The sequence below is a fragment of the Cetorhinus maximus genome, unplaced genomic scaffold, assembly GCF_964194155.1.
Source record: "Cetorhinus maximus unplaced genomic scaffold, sCetMax3.hap1.1 HAP1_SCAFFOLD_2899, whole genome shotgun sequence".
Classification (NCBI taxonomy): Eukaryota; Metazoa; Chordata; class Chondrichthyes; order Lamniformes; family Cetorhinidae; genus Cetorhinus; species Cetorhinus maximus.
In genome coordinates this window covers 15,130-36,141 of record NW_027598830.1, presented here as the reverse complement: position 1 = coordinate 36,141, position 21,012 = coordinate 15,130, and the positions used below count along the sequence as shown (strand labels likewise).

At 45.5% G+C, this 21,012-nt stretch overlaps 1 long non-coding RNA gene across 1 annotated transcript; it reads left to right on the top strand.

Annotated features, from left to right (window-relative positions):
* The first annotated feature begins 4,414 nt into the window (after positions 1-4,414).
* LOC144677694 (uncharacterized) lies at positions 4,415-17,507 on the top strand. The gene is made up of 3 exons (XR_013575788.1): positions 4,415-4,553; positions 16,652-16,922; positions 17,373-17,507. It is a non-coding gene; the product is annotated as an uncharacterized LOC144677694 (long non-coding RNA).
* Positions 17,508-21,012: the final 3,505 nt, after the last annotated feature.

Sequence of the window (21,012 nt, the reverse complement as noted above, 5' to 3'; positions counted from 1 at the left end):
TACAAAACAAAGTATGATTCTGAGCCATGTAAGGAGATATTTGGTCAGATGACCAAAAGCTTGGTCAAAGAGGAAGATCTTAAGAAGTGTCTTAAAAGATGCAAGTGAGGTAGAGAGGCCGAGAGATGTAGAGAGGGAATTCCAGGGCTTGGGGCCTAGGCAACTGAAGGCATGGCCACCAATGGTGGAGCGAGTACAACTGGGAATGCAAAAGAGGCCAGAATCAGAGGAGCGCAGATATTTCGGTATCAAATACAACGTCAAGGCTGTGAATTTAGAAGAGGGAGGGGTGACTTGATTGAAGTATATACGATACTGAACGGTGTTGACAAGGTGGATATGGAAAGGATATTTCCTCTTGAGTCCAGAACTTGGGGGCGCTGTTTTAAAATTAGGGGTTGCCTTTTAGGATAGAGATGAGGGGAATTTTTTTCTCTCAGAGATTGTGCGACTTTGGAACTCTCTGCCTCAGAAGAAGTCGGTGGAGGCGGGGTCACTGAATATTTTTAAGGTAGAGTTAGATAGATTCTTGTTAGGCAAGGGAATCAAATATTATCAGAGATAGATGGGAATGTGGAATTCGAAACACAAACAGATCAGCCATGATCTTATTGAATGGCAGAGGGACTGAATGGCCTACTTCTGCTCTTATTTTGTATATTCGTATGAATGGTTCAGAATCAGACAGTTACCAGGAAGAGGGATGGGGTCACTGGGAATGGGGTTTATGGTGGGGACCAAAGACAATGGCTTCAGTCTTTGCAATATTAAGTCGGAGGAAATTTCTGGTCATCTAGTATCGGATGTCAGACAAGCAGTGTGAAAAAAATCAGAGAGGTTGGAGGGGCGGAGCAAGGTGATGATGAGATGGTGAGTGTCGTCACTGTACATGTGGGGCCTAGCATTGTGTTTGTGTTTTCAAAGGCAATTTGGGATGAGCAATAAAAGCCTGAACCTGAGATTGAATTGTAAAGAAACAGCTCAATGCCACACTGGGCACTGCATTGATAAACTGAATCCATGGGATTAGTCATGTACCTAGTAAGAACGCTCCACGAATAGAGACCACACAGCAAACAGCGTGAGAGGTTACTGTCCTCTGGAGTGTTTATGGGGTAAAGGATTAATTTGTGCACTGCTCCAGATGGAACAGATGGAAAGGATTGTCCTAAATTGATTTGTTATTTCAGTATAAATAAAAGTCGCTGAGTAACACAAAACAGTGGCAGATGCAACCCTTCCGAGCTGTGGCTTTGCACCTTCAATTCGTAAGGACCATGAGATCAGGTTCAGACCATTTGAGCTCCTGCTTCCAAAATGCCAACTGTACCATCTGCCCATTACAGGGCCCTGCTATTTCTTAATCATGCATTTCCCAAGAGACAGTGCAACTATTGTCCTTAAACTCGTTCTTCTACTATCAAAGGCTAAAATTCTTCAGCAATAACGGAACTGAAAAGCTTCCTGCAGATTTCAAAGTAGCCATTTTCCTGAGTAACTATTAACAGTTTCTCTTGAGACTGCAGGCACTTATCAGGAACTTGGAACAAACACAATAGTTTCTGACGTACTTTAACTGTACAGGAAGATTTTTCAAAACACGCATGGCCTTGTACTGTTGTACTGCTGCTCTATCTCAATCCACCCTATCTCTGTAACCTCCTCCAGCTTCGCAACCCTCCGAGATCTCCGTGCACCTCCAATTCTGGTCTCTTGCGCAACCCCCAAATTAATCGTTCCACCATCGGCGGCCTTGCCTTCAGCTGCATATGCACTAAACTCTCAAATTCCCTCCCTGAACCTCTCTTTCTCGCTACCTCTGTCTTCTCTGTCAGCATTCTCCTTAAAACCTACCTCTTTGACCAAGCTTTTGGTCACTTGTCCTAATATCTCCTTATGTGGCTCTTTGTTAAACGTGACTGAGAAGCATCTCAGGACATTTTGCAATGCTAAAGGCACATTATAAATGCAAGTTGTTATTGTGTTCTTTGAAGAAATGTTTGGATTTATATTGTGCCTTGGTGAATCTCATACAATTAATTATTTTGAGGTGTAGTAATTTCATTATCCGGCAGCCATTTGGAACTAAGAGATGTCCAATTACCCTATTTTTTTGTACCGCTGGTTGACAAAAGATTTGCATTTGTATAGCACCATCTATAACCGCTGAATGTCCAAAAACATTTCACAGCCAATAAAGTATATTTGAAGCACAGCAGCTGTTGTAAAGAGGTGCAAATTCTAGCCTGGAAATGTGAGAGAGTTCTGTGCTCCTTAATTCATCAGTGATCAAACCGAACCACTAATATAGACTTCTCCCAGAACAGTAGGCAAGAACAGGGTGAACAGCCTGCATGAGCCTGCTTCTCATATTTTTCCTAGAGCATGGCATAAGTACGAGGCAAGGAGTTGCCTCTCCAGCCTCTCAGCCAGCCACACAAACTTCATGATACTCTGCAAACTCAGAGGTAAACCCCTTGATTCCCATTTCCTACAAACTGCTGACGACCCGATTTCCTTTCCTGGGTCCCACACGAGCTGATATTGTAAGTGTCCTCTTCAAATCCCTTCTTACCTCTTTATAAAATTTCTTTTTCATAGGATGTTGCTCATCCCTAATTGTCCTTGAACTGAGTGGCTTGCTAGGCCATCTTAGGAGGCAGTTAAGAGTCATCCACATTGCTGTGAATCTGGAGTCATAAGTAGACTAGGTCAGGTAAGGACAACAGACTTGCTTTCCTTAAGGAGGTTAGTGAACCAGGTGGGTTTTCACAACAATTGATGATAGTTGTCATGGTCACCATTACCGAGACTAGCTTTTAATTCCAGATTTTATTGAATTTTAATTTCCACCAGCTCCCATGGTGGGATTTGAACTTGTGTCCCCAGAGCATTAGCCTGATCCTATGAATTACTAATCCAGTGATATTACCACTAGGCCACTGTCTCCCAACTCTAGGCCAATACCCCAGTTTGAGTCACTCCAACATTGGCAGTCATGCATTCAACCATCCAGGCCTCAAGGTCTGAAATTCTCTCCCTGCCTGCAATGGTGGAGTGAAGGAAATTGGGAATGTGCAGGAGGCCTGAATTGGATGAGTGCAGTGATCTTGGAGGGTTTTGGGGCTGGGGAAGATTACAAAGATAGGGAGGAGACGAGACCACAGAAGTACTTGAACACAAGGATGGGAATTTTAAATTTGCTTTTTGTGTGGAGCCTGATTGAACAGTTCCCATCTGGCCTTTACCAATTACCCAAATGGTCATCCTTCATGCATGAGCCTTGGCATTGAAAACCCCTGGAACTCAAGTTCCAGTTCCAAAGAAAATTCACATTGGACTTGAAGCGTTAACTCTGTTTCTCTCTCCACAGACACTGCCAGACCGGTTGAGTATTTCCAGGACTTTCTGTACTTAATTAGAACCAAATCATCCTCGATCCCGAGGAACTGCATAATTTGATTTGGTAGAGGTATAAGATTTGATAGAGGTATTCAAAATCATGAGGGGTCTCGACAGAGTGTACAGGGAGAAACTGTTCCCACTTGAGAAAGGATCAAGAACGAGAGGGCAAAGATTTAAAATAATAGAAGCAAAAGTGTTGAGGAAAAACTTTTTCAGGCAGTGGATGGTTAGGGTCTGGAAGACACTGCCCGAGAGTGTAGTGGTGGCAGGTTCAACTGAAGCATTCAAAAGGGAATTAGACTTTTATCTGAAAAGGAAGAATGTGCAGGGCTACAGAGAGAAGGTTGGGGAACGGAACTCGGTGAGTTGCTCATTCAGAAAGCTGGTGCAGACATGATGGCCTGAATGGCCTCCTTCTGCACTGTAACAATTCTGTGATTCTAAGATATAAATACAAGTTATTGTTAAAGATGCTATAGAGTTACAAGTTGTTGATAAAGGCACTATACAAATGCAAGCTTTTTTTGAAAAGGTAATTTTTTTTTTGCAAATCCAAGGGCACTGTAGCATTTTTTTTGAGATGGGGTTGGGGGGAGGGACTATAGCTTGGAAAGACAAGTCTGTATTTGCTCCTTTAAGTGGAATTTCCTGCTATTATCCCTGGTTTGTTGGTCCAAGTCCAAGTCTCCACTTTGGCTCAACTTCTTCCTCCTGCCGCTTCCTGATTGGTCGCCGGGACCAGGTGACGTCTGCCGCAGCTCAACCTACCTTGGACCGCCCGGCCTAATGGGGAGGGGGGGCCCCGCCCCCTCCGCGCTCCCTCATACGCTCCCTGATTGGCTGGGTCCCCAAGCCGGGGAGAGAGAGGCGCCGGCCAATGGCAGCGACGTTGCTAGGAGCCCGCCGGCGTCCCATTGGTGAGCGGAGCTGTCCATCCCCGCGGCCAGCAGGTTAGGATGCGGCTGGCTATAAAGTGCGGTGGCCGCAGCGCTTAGCTTTACAGCTGTTGCAATTCTTCAGCCTAAGGAGGGGGTGGGGAGGGAAGAAATTATAATATAGATTTCAGAGGAAAATAAGCAGACAGCCGTTTGGGGGAGAGGAAATTGATAGGAACAAATAATAGAGGATTTATAATTTTATATTTTAAGGTAAGGAGGTTTAAAAATGCACTGACAATTGCTTAAAATGCAACATTTCCTATTGTGTGCCTTCTCTCTCTCTCTCTCCAGATTTTTTTTGTTGAACAGGATGTTTGCGGTTTATTTTTTTTTTGTAAAATGCAAAATTAAGCTCAGAGCCTGCAATGTTGCAAATACGCAAAATAATAATAATGCCATGTGTATCACGACTGCGTTGTTTGCTATTTAAGGAGAGGGTTGGAGGCAGTGATCCCAGTGGTTGCTGGCATTTGGTGCATTTGGAAGGACAACGTGTCTGCCTCGGGGTTTTTTTTGTGTGTTTGTTTTGCTCGCTCTGAGCTGATGCAGTCGCGAAGCTAATGGGGTATGGGGGTGCGGGGGGGGGGGGTGGGTGTGGGCTGGGGGGAGAGCTGAGCATTTTAAATTTTGTTCTTCTAGGCTTCTCCAAGTGATTCAGGGGTATATATATATATATATAAATGATACCCTCACCTAGGCAGGTTAATAAGAATTGGCAGGCTAACCTGATTATTAAGAATCTTATCTTTTTTTTCTTGCAAAGGATTATTTCTTGTTGCAGCTACTGAAACTACCCCTGGCTTCTAAAAGTAGCATTATTTTTTAAACACCCAACCTGTGCCCCAATTTAAATGGTAGTTGCTGTGTGTATATATATATATATATTTTTTTTTTCTTCTTTGATTATAAGCTCTGTTTCACACAGGCCAGTTGATCCTCTTGTTTCTCAGCTCTTTTGTTCCCTTGACATGCTCTCAGCAGATGCAACAGTTTTTTTTAAAAAAAAGAAAAACACGCAGGAAACCCTTCAAGGGTTCAGGAACAAAGACATGAAAGCGACTCCCAGTCTGCATCTGTACTTTTAATACCTTCTGTTGAATTATATTCGTGTATCATGTAGAATTTTTTTACTGACTGATCCTCCCTGCACCGATTGCAGGAAAAGTTATCAGTGATTCTGCAGGTTGTTGTTGGGGGGTGGGGGTGGGGGGGAAGGTTGGTGGATACAGATTTAAATTCGATGTGCAGCCCAGGACTTCAAAACGTCTCTCTCTCTCTTTTTAGTATTTCTATGAAATGCTTTATCATTAAAGAGGCTCTGCTCAGAAACGGTGAATAACTGTTCAGTTTTATAAGGTGTGTGTGGGGGTGGGGGGGGGGGGGGTTGGGGAGGGGGTTTGATGGTGACGCATTGTCGCATTAGATTAACAGGACATATTCCTTTAAACCCTATTAATGTGTGATGGCCGAATGTTATTGCCCCTGGTTACAGTGTTAACCCTCCCCCGAGGCGGCCCCGGGTAAACCCCTGCCCCTGTCGGTCTCCCCCCCTTTCGGTCTCTCTCTCTCTCTCTCTCTCCCCCCCTCCCCCCCCCCATCCCCCTGTCGGTCTCTCTCTCCCCCCCCCCCCCCATCCCCATCCCCATCCCCCTGTCGGTTTCCCACCCCCCATCCCCATCCCCCTGTCGGTTTCCCCCCCCCCCCCCCATCCCCCTGTCGGTCTCTCTCTCCCCCCCCCCCCCATCCCCATCCCCATCCCCCTGTCGGTTTCCCCCCCCCCCATCCCCATCCCCCTGTCGGTTTCCCCCCCCCCATCGGTCTCTTCCCCCCCTCCCCCTCTCCCCCCCAATCCCCCTCTCCCTCCCCCCCCCCCCAAATCCCTCTCCCTCCCCCTGTCTGTCTCCCCCCCCAATCCCCCTCCCCCTGTCGGTCTCCCCCCCCCACAATCCCCCTCCCCCCACAATCCCCCTCCCCCCAATCCCCCTCTCCCTGCCCCCCCAATCCCCCTCTCCCTGCCCCCCCCATCCCCCTCTCCCTGCCCCCCCCATCCCCCTCTCCCTGCCCCCCCCATCCCCCTCTCCCTGCCCCCCCATCCCCCTCTCCCTGCCCCCCCCATCCCCCTCTCCCTGCCCCCCCAATCCCCCTCTCCCTGCCCCCCCAATCCCCCTCTCCCCCCCCGTCGGTCTCTCTCCCCCCCCCCCCTTGTTGGCCTCGCTCTCTCTCTCTCTCTCTCTCTTTCCCTCCCCTCCCCTCCCCCCCCCCCCCGGCCCGGTCTCTCTCTCTCTCTCTCTCTCTCTCTTTCCCCCCCCATTACCACTGGGCCGCGGAAAGGGATTTTATTTGCTACAAAGTGTCCCCCGGGCATGACGTCAGGGACAGGTCACGTGAGCACTCTGTTTACCAACACTGCGGGGAGGGGGCGGGGCCGCAGCCGTCAATCACTCCAGCAAAGAAGGATACACCAACATCAGGAAATATTTGCAAGAGTTAGTTCCCCATCATTGTGCTGGCCTCAGCTCTTCTTTAAAATATGTTCTAAATTGTGCAATCTGGTCATTTTCTGTGTTTTTTTTAAAGGGTAGGATAGCTGACTGGAGAGGTGTTTTAGCAATGCAGCAACCATTTTCAAAATAATAGATTGTTGAAAGGATTAATTGCCCATTTTCATTTTGCTCTTTTGGCAGAGAGTTCAGGAGGAAGATGTATCCAATCTACATGTAGATTGGGCAAATCAAATTGGCAGAGGTCGCCACGAGTAAGAATTCATAGTGTATTCGGGACAGATTTCTAGAACAATATGTTGTGGATCCAGCCAGGGATCAGGATATTTTGGACCTGATAATGTGTGATGAACTAAACTTTAAACACTAAACTTTATAATGTTAATTACAAAGGAATGAGGGCAGAGTTGGGTGGTAAAAGCAAAAAACTGCGGATGCTGGAAATCCAAAACAGAAACAGAAATACCTGGAAAAACTCAGCAGGTCTGGCAGCGTCGGCAGAGGAGAGCACAGTTGACGTTTCGAGTCCTCATGACCCTTCAACAGAACTAAGTAAAAATAGGAAAGGGGTGAAATATAAGCTGGTTTAAGTGGGGGGGAGGGTTTTGTTGGGACAAGCAGCCAGTGATAGGTGGAGATAACCAAAAGATGTCACAGACAAAAGAACAACGAGGTGTTGAAGGTGGTGATATTGTCTAAAGGAATGTGCTAAGCAAAATATCACCACCTTCAACACCCCTTTGTTCTTTTGTCTGTGACATCTTTTGGTTATCTCCACCTATTACTGGCTGCTTGTCCCAACAAACCCCGCCCCCTTAAACCAGCTTATATTTCACCTCTTTCCCATTTTTACTTAGTTCTGTTGAAGGGTCATGAGGACTTGAAACGTCAACTGTGCTCTCCTCCGCCGATGCTGCCAGATCTGCTGAGTTTTTCCAGAGTTGGGTGGAGTGGACTGGGAAAGGAGTTTAGCAGAAAAGACTGTTGCTGGACAATGGTACATGTTTAAGAAAATAGTTCGTGACTCAACAAAGAGATCCCAGTGAGAAAGAAGGATCCTAAGAAGGGGATAAACCAACCATGGCTAACCAGGGAAGTTAAGGATAGTATCAAACTGAAAGAAAGAACATATAATGTGGCAAAGATTTGTGGTAAGCCGGAGGATTGGGAAAAATAGAGGGAGAAAATAAACTTTGAGGGTAAACTAGCAAGTAATATAAAAATGAACAGTGAGAGCTTCTTTAAATATATAAAAAGGAAGAGAGAGGCCAAAGTGAACATAAGCCCCTTAGAGAATGAGGCTGGGGAAATAATAATGGGGAACCAGGAAATGGCAGAGTAATTGGATAAATACTTTGCATCAGGTTTCACAGTAGAAAACACTAATAGCATTCCAAAAATACTAAATAGGGGCTAAAAGGGGGAGAGGAAATAAATACATAACTCACTAGAGAAAAAGTACTAGGAAAACTAATGGGGCTAAAGGCCAATAGGTCCCCTGGACCTGATGGGTTGCATCCTAAGATATTAAAGGAAGTAGCTAAATAAATAGTGCATGTACTGGTAGTAATTTTCCAAGAATCCTTCGATTCTGGAAAGTCCCAGGATATTGGGAAACTGCCAATGTAATGCCTTATTCAAAAAAGGAGGGAGACAAAAAAACAAGTAACTATAGGCCAGTTAGCTTAACATGCGTCATTGGGAAAATGTTAGAATCTATTATAAAGGATGTAATAGCAGAGCATTTAGAAATGCATAATATAATCAAGCAGAGTCAGCATGGCTTCATGAAAGGGAAATCATGCCTGACAAATTTATCAGAATTCTTTGAGGAGGTAACAAGCAGGATAGATAAAGGGGAATCAGTAGATGTAATATATTTGGATTTCCAATTAATGTTCGATAAGGTACCGCACATAAGGCTATTCAATAAGATGAGTCCATGGTGTTGGTGGCAGCATGGATAGAGGAGTGGCTAATAGAAGACAGAGTTGGGATAAGGGGGGCATTTTCAGGATGGCAACCTGCAACTACTGGAGTGCCACAGGGATCGGTGCTTGGGCCACAATTACTTAAAATATATATTAATGACTTGGATGGGGGAAATGAATGTACTAATCGCCAAGTTTGCGGATGACACAAATAGGTGGGAAGGCAAGCGGTGAGAATGACAGAGTCTACGGAGGGGATATGTAGACAGGTTAAGTGAGTGGGCAAAAACTTGGCAGATGGAATATAACGTGGGACAATGTGAGGTTATGCACTTTGCATGAAGCTGAATATTATTTAAATGGCGAAAGACTGCAGAAAGCTGCAGCACAGAGGGATTTGGGGGTCCTTATGCATGAATCCCAAAAAGCTACCATACAAGTTCAACAGATAATAGGGAAGGCAAATGGAACGTTGGCCTTTATTTCAAAGGGAACGGAATATAAAAATAGGGAAAATATACTAGGCACTAGTTAGACCACAGCTAGAATACTGTGAACAGTTTTGGTCCCCTTATCTAAGGAAAGATATCCTGGCATTGGAGGCAGTCCAGAGAAGGTTCACTAGGTTGATCCCAGGTATGGAGGGATTTTCTTATGAGGAGAGGTTAAATAGGTTGGGTCTGTACTCACTGGAGTTTAGAAGAATGATAGGCAATCTTATTGAAACAAATGAGATTTTTAGGGGGTTTGACAGGGTAGATGCTGAGAGGTTGTTTCTCCTTGTGGGACAGTCTAGGACTAGAGGGCATAATCTCAGAGTAAAGGGTCACCCATTTAAGACAGAGATGAGGAGGAATTTCTTCTGAAGGTAGTGAATCTGTGGAATTCTTTACCACAGAGGGCTGTAGAGGACTGACCGTTAAGTATATTCAAGGTTGAGATGGACAGATTTTTAATTAATAAGGGAATCAAGGGTTATTGGGGAAAAGGCAGGAAAGTAGAGTTGAGGATTATCAGATCAGCCATGATCTCATTGAATGGCAGAGCAGACTCGATGGGCCAAATGACCGCCTTCTGCTCCTATGTCTTATGGTCCAGGTAGCTCGAATTAGCTGAATTACCATTGAAAATCTTAGCCCACAGCTGCTTCAGAATTTGGGCTCGGCTATATTACAGCTAAAAGGGTTAAATTGAGGGCTGTACATAAGCAAAAACAGCTGGAAAAACTCAGCAGGTCTGGCAGCATCCGTGGAGAGGAATACAGAGTTAACGTTTTGAGTCCGTATGACTCTTTTGCTTTTATATTAAATTGAGGGCAAGTTGCACCGATGAAGCTTGACTGTAGAATATTGAAATGTGATCTGATTGACATTTTTCAGATGATTAGAGGAATTACAAGGGTAAATGGAGATAAACTGTTTCCCTTAGAACAAGAGGGGGTTGCAAAGGCTTAAAATCAGAGCTAGATCATTTAAGGGTGATATCAGGACACAGTTCTTCACACAAAGGGAGTGAAAATATGAACGTAGATATGAACATACGAACTAGGAGCGCAAGAGTCGGTCATTCGGCCACTCCAGCCTGCTCCTCCATTCAATAAGATCATGGCTGATCTGAATATAACCTCCACTCCACATTCCTGACTACCCCTGATAACCTTTGTTAATCAAGAATCTATCTAGCTCTGCCTTAAAAATATTCAAAGACCTGTGTTTCCAGTGCCTTTGAGGGAGAGTGTTCCAAAAACTCATAATTCTCTGAGAGAAACATTTTCTCCTCATCTGTCTTAAATGGTTGACCCCTTTATTTTTAAACAGTGACCCCTAGTCCTAGATTCTCCCACAAGAAGAAACATCCTCTCCACATCCACCCTGTCAAGACCCCTCATGATCTTAAGGTTTCAATCAAGTTGCCTCTTAGTGGATACAAGCCTAACCTGTTCAACCTTTCCTCATAAGACAACCCGCCCATTCCTGGTATTAGCCTGGTAAACCTTCTCTGAACTACTTCTAACGCATTTACATCCTTCCTTAAATAAGGAGGCCAGTACTGTACACGATGCTCCAGATGTGGTCCCACCAGTGCCCTGTATAACTGAAGCATAATCTCCCTACTTTTATAGTCAATTCCCCCTCTCAATAAATGATAGTATTCTATTAGCTTTTCTAATTACTTGCTGTACCTGCATTCTAGTCTTGTGATTCATGCACTAGGACACCCAGATCCTTCTGAATCTCAGAGCTCTGCAATCTCACCATTTAGATAATAAGCTTTTTTATCCTTTCTGCCAAAATGAACAATTTCACATTTGCCCACATTATACTCCATTTGCCAGATCTTTGCCCACCTGCTTCACCTAACTATGTCACTTTCTAGTCTCTTTCTGTCCTCTTCACAATTTACTTTCCAACCTATCTTTGTTTTAGCAACCATTCCTTCGGTCCCTTCATCCAACTCATTTATATAAATTGTAAAAAGTTGAGGCCCCAGCACTGATCCCTGTGGCCCACCACTCATCACATCCTGCCAACAGAAAAAGACCCATATATGCTAACTCGGTCTCCTGTTAGCTAGCCAAACTTTTATACGTACTAATATGTTACGCCCTACACCATTAGCTTTTATTTTCTGCATTTGTGGCACTTTATCAAATGCCTTCTGGAAATCTAAGTACAGTACATCCACCGGTTCCCCTTTATCCATAGCACACGTGACTCCTTCAAAGAACTCCAATGAATTGGTTAAACATGGTTTCCCTTTTACAAAACCATGTTGACTCTGCCTGATTGCTTTGAATTTTACTAAGTGCCCTGCTATAACATCTTTAATAATGGTTGCTAACGCTTTCCCTATGACAGATGTTAAGCTAACTGGTCTGTAGTTTCCTGAAAATTTGGGACTCTTTCCCCCAAAAATACTGTAAAAGTTGGGGATGGGGGGGGGCGGTCAATTGCAAATTTCAAAACAGATTGGTTCATTTTTTTTTAGTTAGGCAAGGGTTTTAAGAAATATGGAACCAGAGTGGACACGTGGAGTTAAGGTACGGATCAGCAATGATCTAATTGAATGACGAGAACGGGCTCAAGGGGCTGAACGATTCTCTTTCTGTTCATGTTTTCCATCACTTTTGATGCTGCACCTCTTCCAAGTCCCTTTTTACGGCATTGATTATTTAAATTTGGGGTTGTGGGCATTGGCGGACTGGTTGGCATTTATTGCCCACACCTCATGACCTTGAGAGGATAGTGGCAGATGTTCTCCTTGACCTGCTGTAGTCCATGATGGCAGTGCAGTGGTGCTGTAATGATGATTTTGGGTAGTGATGTCCAAGGTACTGATCCAATAATTATCCAATTCCCTCTTGAATGCCTCGATTGAACCTGCCTCCGCCACACACTCAGGCAGCGATTTCCAGACCCCAGCCACTCACTGCGTGAAAGAGTCTCTCCTCATGTCTCCATTGCTGCTTTTGCCAAGAATGTGGGCTGCCCACACTGGGGACTGGAAACCCCAGCCAGTGCGAGAACAGGCCCTTAATTAAATTGCAGATACCCAGCACTTGTTGGTAGGCAGCTGAGTCCCAGTCTTCCCAACCACAACCCAGTGCCTTGGAAAATGGCTAAGGGTCAGGAAACCAGCACAATGGCTGGTGGCATCAAATTGCATGCTGGCCCATAATCCGTCCCTCAAAAACAAATCACTCTTTAGGTGTGCTTTGCAAAGTGCCACTCGCCCCCACCTCTGGTAACTGTTTCCTTCCCTAAAGAACATTAGTGAACTAGTAGTGAGTTTACAACAATCGGCCAATTTCATGCTCACTTTTACTGATACTGTTTAATTTTTGCTTTTTTGATTTTTAAAAACTGAATTCAAATTCTGGAGGCTATGAATGGGGTTGGTGTTGTGGGGAGGGGTGGCTGTGATTGAATTTATATTGTGCTGGGTTAGTAATCTAGGCCATTGGAGTCTAGTAACATAACCATCCATGCTACTGAATCCATGGTACAACCTAGGAACCCAGCGATGTAGGAACAGTTGGAGGCAATTTCAGATTTTAAATTTTCAATTGACTTCCAATGCCACCAGCTTTTTAGGAGTGGGTGGGGTGGTGGGAGAGAGAGAGGGAGTTCCAGATTTCCACTACCCTTCGTGTGAAGGAGTGCTTCCTGACATTACCCCTGAACAGTGACTTGTAATTTTAAGGTTATGCCCCCTTGTTCTGGACTCTTTCCTCACCCCCTCCCCCCCCCCCCCCCCCCCCCCCCCCCCCCCCCCCGCACCCCCACCCAAACAGAGGAAACATATGCAACAATCCGCTCAAGGGTACCCCTCCTGACTTTTTTCTGTCTTGTCAAAGAATTCAAAAGGCTCACTCTGAAAGGAAAATGCTGAATGCCCCTTTCATTGTGAGGTGATACACCCACCGTTACAGATTCACAGCCTCAAACGACCAGTGAACCCGTGGAGCTCTCAGAAACATGGCTTGTCATTAAAATATCTTGACATCCCCTGTCCTGTGTGAAGATGCTATGCAGCAGGTTTAGCATTTGAGGCTGTGACACCAGCAAAACACAATGGAGCCTACAATGGGCTGCAGTGACTATGTAGAGGTGGCAGTGCTTTGTAGGAAAGAACTTGCGTTTCGGTAGCATGTTTCACAAAGCCCAGATGTCCCAAATAGGATTGACGGCTAATGAAGTACGTTTATTTTGTTGGCGTGTAGCCACTGTTGTAATGTAGCGGGTCCCGGTAGCCAATTTGCACACGGTAAGGTCCCACAAAGATAATATTTTCTTGAAGTGTTGATTGAGTGGCTAGGCAGGACAGCCAGGGAGAACTGCCCTGGCTTTTCTTCGAAATAACGCCAGAGGATCTTTTACATCCACCTGAGGGGGCAGGCGGCCTTTCACTTTGGTCAGAGCCAAAAAGAATGGCACCTCCCACACTTTAGTACTGGGAACCTGTATTTCACGAATACTCTTAGTAACACCCTCCACCCGCCACTGCATTGCATTGTTGTTTTACCAAAAGATTGCAACACAGCCCAACAAATATGCATCGAGTGGTAGTAAAGTCTGAAAGTAACAACCACAGGGCTGTTTCATCTTTTACAAAGAGCGAGTCTTTCCACCCTATATAGTGGCCATACCTGGCTTATGGAATGGTAGAACTTTCAGCACAGACGGAAGCCATTTGGCCCATCATGCCTGTGCTAACACCTCCAGTTGGAATTGTCTGTGTTTATCTTCTTTCTGTGTCCTTTCCCTGGATCCTTCTTGAATTAATAGAATTACTCTGATGGTTTTTAAAAAAAAAAATTAAATTGGTAGTCCAGTGATCCAGCTGCCACAGTACTTTAAAGTAGTAGAAAAAGTTACTTTAATGTGTTATATTCCAAAGCCAGGAGCACTGCCAATTTGTTAGCTGAAGGGTAATTTCTCCAGCAAATCAAAGCTTAGCCATTGGAGTTTGAACTGGTCAGATTATAATTTGAGACCTGCATTTGCTTCAGTATTTTCGGCTTTTAAAGTTGTTGGTTCTTTATAAAGATTAATATTTCTAAGACTGAGTCCTCTGTTTCAGTAGGTGAAAATTAATTGCAGAGGCACGGCAATGAAAAAACAATCTTTAAATGTCCCACAGGGAAAGTGTTCTCCCGCTGTACGATTTAATTAGCCGTGTTAGCCTTATCTCAGCTGGTAGCAATCTCACCCGACTCAGGAGGTCATGCCTTCAGATCCCCCTCCAGAGACTTGAGCACATTATCTAGGCTGACACTTGGAGTGCAGTGCTGAGGCAGGGCTGCATTGTTGGAGGTGTTCTCTTTCAGATGAGGCTGTGTCTGCCCACTCGGGAGGGTGTAAAGGATCCCATGGCACTATTATTTGGAGAAGAGCAGGGGAGCCCCCTCCAGCGTCCCGGCCAATATTTCTCCCTCAAACAACTTCAAGTCTTTCCTTTGTTTAAGCATCGCATTCTGTAGATTCACAGAATACGCTTGCTTCTTCTTTAAGAAGGTTGGTTGGGTGGGGTGGGGGGGGAGATCCACTTCATTGCCCCTTCCTCCCTCAGTTCAAATCACATTTTTTTTTAGTGGGTGGGTGGTTATAGGTGACACAGTATTTCAATGAGAGCTGGGACTTGAATCCATGTCTCTGCTTTTCCTCAGTTTCTGTGTGGCCGAGTTGAACAGTTCTAGTGCAACAAGGTCAGATTCTTCTTCCCTATCGGGTTCAGAGATCTGGAATAGTGAAATGTGTTGCCAGCAATTCCTGGGCCAGTTGTCACGTTTCTTGCAGTGGCTGTCGCCTAGGAGTGATCAGCTCACCACTGCCCCCTCAGTTAGGTAGGATTAGTGGTCCAGAAAAAGGAAGGAAGCAGAGCAATTATGTTACCTGGCTAATAATCCAGAAACCTGGAACGAATGATTTGGTGACATGAGCTCAAATCCCACCAAAGCTATGGAATTTTAAATTCAGCTAATTAAATAAATCTGGAATAAGAAGCTAGTATCAGTATAAAAATGCTATTATGAAAATCATGCAAGTATCAATTTTTGCAAAAACCCATCTGGTACTCTGAAATCTTTAGGGAAGGAAGCTTGCTGTCCTTACCTGGTCTGGCCTATGTCTCCAGAACCCCCTCCACCCACCCCCCCCCCCCCCCCCCAACTTTACTGTCCTCTGAAATAGCCTAACAAATCTCATAGTTGTCAAGAAGGCGGCTCGCAATCACCTTCTCAAGGGCAATTAGCGTTGGGCAATAAATTCTGGCCTTAACAGCGATGCACCCACATCCCATTAATTAATATGGAAAGAAAAAGGTTCAAAGTTGGAGAAGGAAACATTTGGATTGTGTTCAGAGGATATGAGAAAATGGTTGACAATGTGGAGGAATGAATTGGGGTGATGGTGCCCTTTTTTGTGATGAAAGTATTAATGTGAAGTGAAGTCTGAAAATCAGGACTCTGCAGGAATAGAATCATGGAATGTTTATAGCATAGGAGGCCATTCAGCCCATCATGTCTGTTGTTTCCCTGTAAGAGCAACTCAGCTAGTCCCGCTTTAGCCCTACAATATTTTTCTCCACATAATTATTCAATTTCTTTTTAAAAGCCACAATCGAATTTGCTTTCACCAAACTCCCAGGCAGTGCGTTCAAGATCCTAACCACTAGCTGCATTTTTTTTTAAAATGGTTTTTCCTCATTCTGCCTTTGGTGCTTAAATTGGTGCCCTCTGGTCCTCAACCCTTCCGCCAGTGGGAACAGTTTCTCCCTACCTACTCTGTCCAGACCCCTCATGATTTTGAACCCGACAAGTCTGTCAAATCTCCTTTTGACCTTCTCCAGTCCATCCAGAGGACCTGAGATTTGGGACAAGGGTGATGTGGTGTGTGGGGGAGGGGTGGGAACATTCTTGTGCAGACATTGATCCAGGGACAGGATGCCCCATGGTTATTAGACTCCTTGAATTTTGCAGCACAGAGAGAAACCATATGGCCCATTGTGCCCCTTTTAAAGAGCTATCCAATTAGTCCCACTCCTCTCAGCCCCATTGGTTTAGCTGACATAAGGGGGAAAAAAATGGCGCACAAACTACTTCATTTCAGCAATCCACTGAATTCAACACCTCCAGTTGCTCCCATCACCAGTGACTGATCTCTGCCCATCAATAGTCCTTCATGCTAGTGTTGTACAGCTTAGTGATCACACCAGGTATGAGTCTGTAAAGGGAAAAGCTGCAAGTGTGCGCCTTGGAGTTCCTCAAGTGGATTTAGTGTGAATTTTACACTCCTGCTCTTGGCACTGAACCCCAGCAATTGTTGCTGCCACTAGAGGACTAATTGGAGTAAGTTTTATTTTTATTCTTTCACAGGATGTGGGAATCGCTGGCAAGGCCAGTATTTATTACCAATCCCTCACTGCCCTTGTGAAGGTGGTGATGAGCTGCCGCCTTGAGCCACTGCAGTCCATGTGGTGTCGGTATACCCACAGTGCTGTTCGGGAGAGAGTTCCAGGATTTTGATGCAGTGACAGTGAAGGAACGGCCACATAGTTCCAAGTCAGGATGGTGTGCGGCTTGGAGGAAACTTGCAGGTGGTGATGTTCCCATGTGTCTGCTCCCCTTGGCCCTTGGCCTTCTAGAAGTAAGCTCGAGATCACAAGTCTTGATAAATGAGAGATTCTCATTGTAACATATAAAAGTCTTAGTGGGCTTGACCAGGAGACACTGAGAGGCTGTTTCCCCTGGGCAGAGAGGACTAAGGGGCCGACTATTTAGGACTGAGATGAGGAGAAATTTCCTCACTCAAAGGATTATTCTTTGGAGGCATTCTCCACCCAGAAGACTGCGGATGCTCAGTCAATAAGTATGTTAAGGCTGAGATTGATAGATTTAACTAAGGGAATCAATGGACATGGGGGTCAAAGAGGAAAGGGGAGTTGAGGTTGCAGATCAGGCATGATCTCATTGAATGGTGGAGCAAGCTCGAGGGGCTGAATGGCCTACTCTTATTTCTTATGTTCTTACTGGAGCTGGCAGTATGGGCCAGAACGTTTGTTTTTACAGCACTAACGAATGATTCTTTCTGTGCCAGGTTGGTTGAGCTAGACGACAGTCCCTTTGGCCAGTCCCCCCCTCATACCGAGGCCAGTGGCCCAGCCCCTCCCCCCTCCCCGGTGCCCAGCAGCGTGTGGAACCCTGCCACACCGTCCGCTTGCCACACCACGGCCTTCACCTGCGTGTTCCAGTGTTTTCCGTGTGAGCCGACTTGCCTCAGTGCCTCGTGGAGCAGCCCGGAGTTCGCGCTGCGTCCGGTGGCCCCCATGGTGAAGATGACGAGATCCAAGACATTCCAGGCTTACTTGCCCACCTGCCACAGGACGTACAGCTGCATCCACTGTCGAGCCCATCTCGCAAACCACGATGAGCTCATCTCAAAGGTACTGACCTAATCAGGATTTATTGCTTGAAAAAAAAATGTTGGGTTTGGGTGTCCTTGTTGTGGGGAGAGGGGATTATTGGAGGGGTTGTTTGGACTCAGTTCATGGAACGACCTGGAGCAGAAAGCAGCTTCATACCACAATAGGCACCTGCCACAGAGAGAATGTTTCTCCGAGGTTTTTGAACACCGATCATTGGTTCCCATCGCAGACAGGTGTACCATGCGATATAGTTCTGAGCGAAGCATCTGTTCCCAGGGCAATGGGTCATAGACACACCTAGGCATGTCATCTCCATCTCCACATTCACATGATGCATGCATATGAGCTGGAACCTTTCTGATGATGAAATGGAAAGTCAAAAAGCAGTGTGCATGGTTTTTGCCTGGCATGAGTGTTTTGTCCCCTTGCTACTGAATGGCGTGAGATGTTAGTTAAGTACAGTTACCTATTGTGTGTAAGTTGTTTGACATTAGAACTAGAGCACGTGGATAGAATGGTGTCTAGTCAGTGAATGCTGTTGGACTCGGGTAGAATTAAGTCCTTAACTGGGGCCAGAATTAACTTTGCTTCTACTTGTATCCTGAGATTTCCATTGGATTGCACAGGGATCATTCCTTAGGCCACCCATCGTAGATGTATCACACTTGAATAGTGACATGTAGGACTATCATAATTGAGGTGTATAAGATTGAGGGACCTAGATAGGGTGTATAGAAAGGGCCTATTTCCCTTAGCAGGGAGGTCCATGACCATGGGGGCTTTGATTTAAAGTAATTAGTAGAAGGATTAGAGGGGAGTTGAGGTGTAGATTTTTCAACCAGAGGATGTTGGCTGTCTGGTACTCACTGACTGAAAGGGTGGTAGAAGCAGAAACCCTCATTGCATTGTTAAAACACTTGGATTTGCACCTGAAGTGTTGTAACCTATAGAGCTACGCACCAAGAGCTGGAAGGTGGGATTAGACTGGATAGTTTTTTTGGTCAGCATGGAATGGGCTGAATGGCCTCCCTCTTTGCGGTAAATCTTTCCATGTTTTAATGATCTGTTGGGATCCGTTTTGTTATTATCTTAGTGTCACCACCTTCTGTCGAATCCAGTGTGGGTTAGCTAAGGACCCAGAAGGAAAAAAACCAAACTGGAGTTCCATTTTTAAGGTATACAAGGCCAGTTTGGACCAGTACTTGTCGCTTCCCAAGTTTTATTGGTTTTTTTTCCTTCTGCCCAGAATCTTTTCAAGTTTGTGGCTGAAGCAAATAACCTAGATGTATTTGAATGAAAACTAGACAAGGATTTGAGGGAGAAGGGGAGAGATGGCTACGATGGTAGATTTAAATGAGATAAGGTGGGAGAAGGCCTGAGTGAAGCATTGACTGGTTGAGTCGAATGTCCAATTTCTGTGCCATTTATCCTAATGTAAGTGGTTTCCCTGGTGCACAATTCCAAAGAATCTCCTGAACTTTCCCCGTGACATATTTGTTGTCTGAGAGGTGAGAGGCTTTGCCCTAGGGTCCTGCCTTTTACCTTCCGCTCTGTGGGACGAGTATCTCCTGGGCTCCATCCTCTGCCTCCAAAATCTGTTGGCTGTTGCACTTCATTGTCCTGCTTCTAATTTTTCATCCACCCACTTTGTTTAATGATGAGATGACCATTCATCCTGCTCTCCAAGGACATCCCCCATCTCCCTGAGGAATTTGAGGATCCATGCAGATGGAATTAGGTCTCCGTATCTTCCACTATTAACATAGGAGTGACTTGACTTGGCAGCTGTCACCAAATCAATGTTAAACTTGGCTTTAAGAACATTAAAGACGTGCATTTATGAAAGAATTCACTGCATTGCCCTGGGAAAAAAATCATCCCAGGGCACTTAATGATGAATGACTTTCAAATTTGTTTGGCTAGGTAGGTCGGTGTGGCAGCCATTTTGCACACATCAAGATCCCAAAAGGTGTCAACTGATTGGTCACTTCCCTTTCCCCCACCCCACCACCCTGGCATTTGGTGGAAGGAGGAGTGTTGTTCAGACATTGGAAGAGCTGCTTTGTTACTTGGGGCCAGGGGGCCTTCAAACTCCACCTGAACAGGCAGATGGGAATCCCAATTTAATGTCAAGGAGCCGGATGGTTCAAGGGGTGAGAGAGGTACCATGTGAGCCAGGCTGACACCCATGTCAGGAGATGCAGCCTTTGTTTAAGTTATCGTTCGCTGTCTGCAGCAATGGATTGCAGAATTCAAAAACGAACAGAAGTTTGAAAACTCTGGCAATCGATTTAATTGAGGAGTTTAAGATGATTAAAGTGTTTGATATAGAGGGAAAATATTTCCTCTGATGGGAGAGTCCAGAACAAGGGGCCATGGCCTTAAAATTAGAGCCAGGCTGTTCAGGGGTGATGTCAGGAAGCAATTCTTCACACAAAAGGGAGTGGAAATCTGGAATTCCCCCACCCCAAAAGCTATTGAGACTAGGGGACCAATTGAAAACAGGGATTGATAGTTTTTTGTTAGACAAGAGTTTTAAGGGCTGTGGAACTAAAGTGGGTAGATGGAATTAAGATATGTATCAGCCACGATCTAACTGAATGGCGGAACAGGATTGAAGAGCTGGATGGCCACCTCCTGTTCCTGTGGTAGTGGCCGGACTCCAGAGCTTTGCTGTGTCACGCAAAGGTTTCAGTGGTGGATTAAATTACCGCACTTTACATCAGGACTGGTGTTAATCCCCAGTGTGAGGTCTTGTTGGAGAGCTTCGGTGTCACGGATACGAGAGAGTTTGTGTTGTGTGTGGGGGTGGGAGGGGGTAGTGAAAGGAGGCTGCTGACCTGTGTCTGACCTCTTCTGTTTGTTGCTTATGTGTTCTGATAAGTGTGTGAGTGAAAGACATCCTGGTGGGGGGGGGGGGGGGGGGGGGGGGGGGGGGGGGGTTGGCCGGGGGTGGGAGAGAAAGAAAATAGCCCAGCAGTGAAACTGAGCCAGATGGGCAGTCAGAGCAGGAACTAGCGTAGGGCTGGAGAACCTGATACTGTATTTCCCAGCTTGGACAGAGATTTCCTGACTCCAGTGTGTACAGTTCAGAAGCATTTACTTAGTGAAGTGGGGTTGGGAGGGGGAGGGGAGTGTGGGGGTGACAATACCCGTCCCATGACTTTTTAAGTGAATATGGGTGATGCAGAGCCAACTATTTTCATATAGATCCTAAGCTCTGGAATTTCCTCCCTAAACTTCCTCGCTCCCTCAGCTTAAAATCTACCCCTTTGACCAAGCTATTGGTCACCTATCTTGATAGCTTCTTAC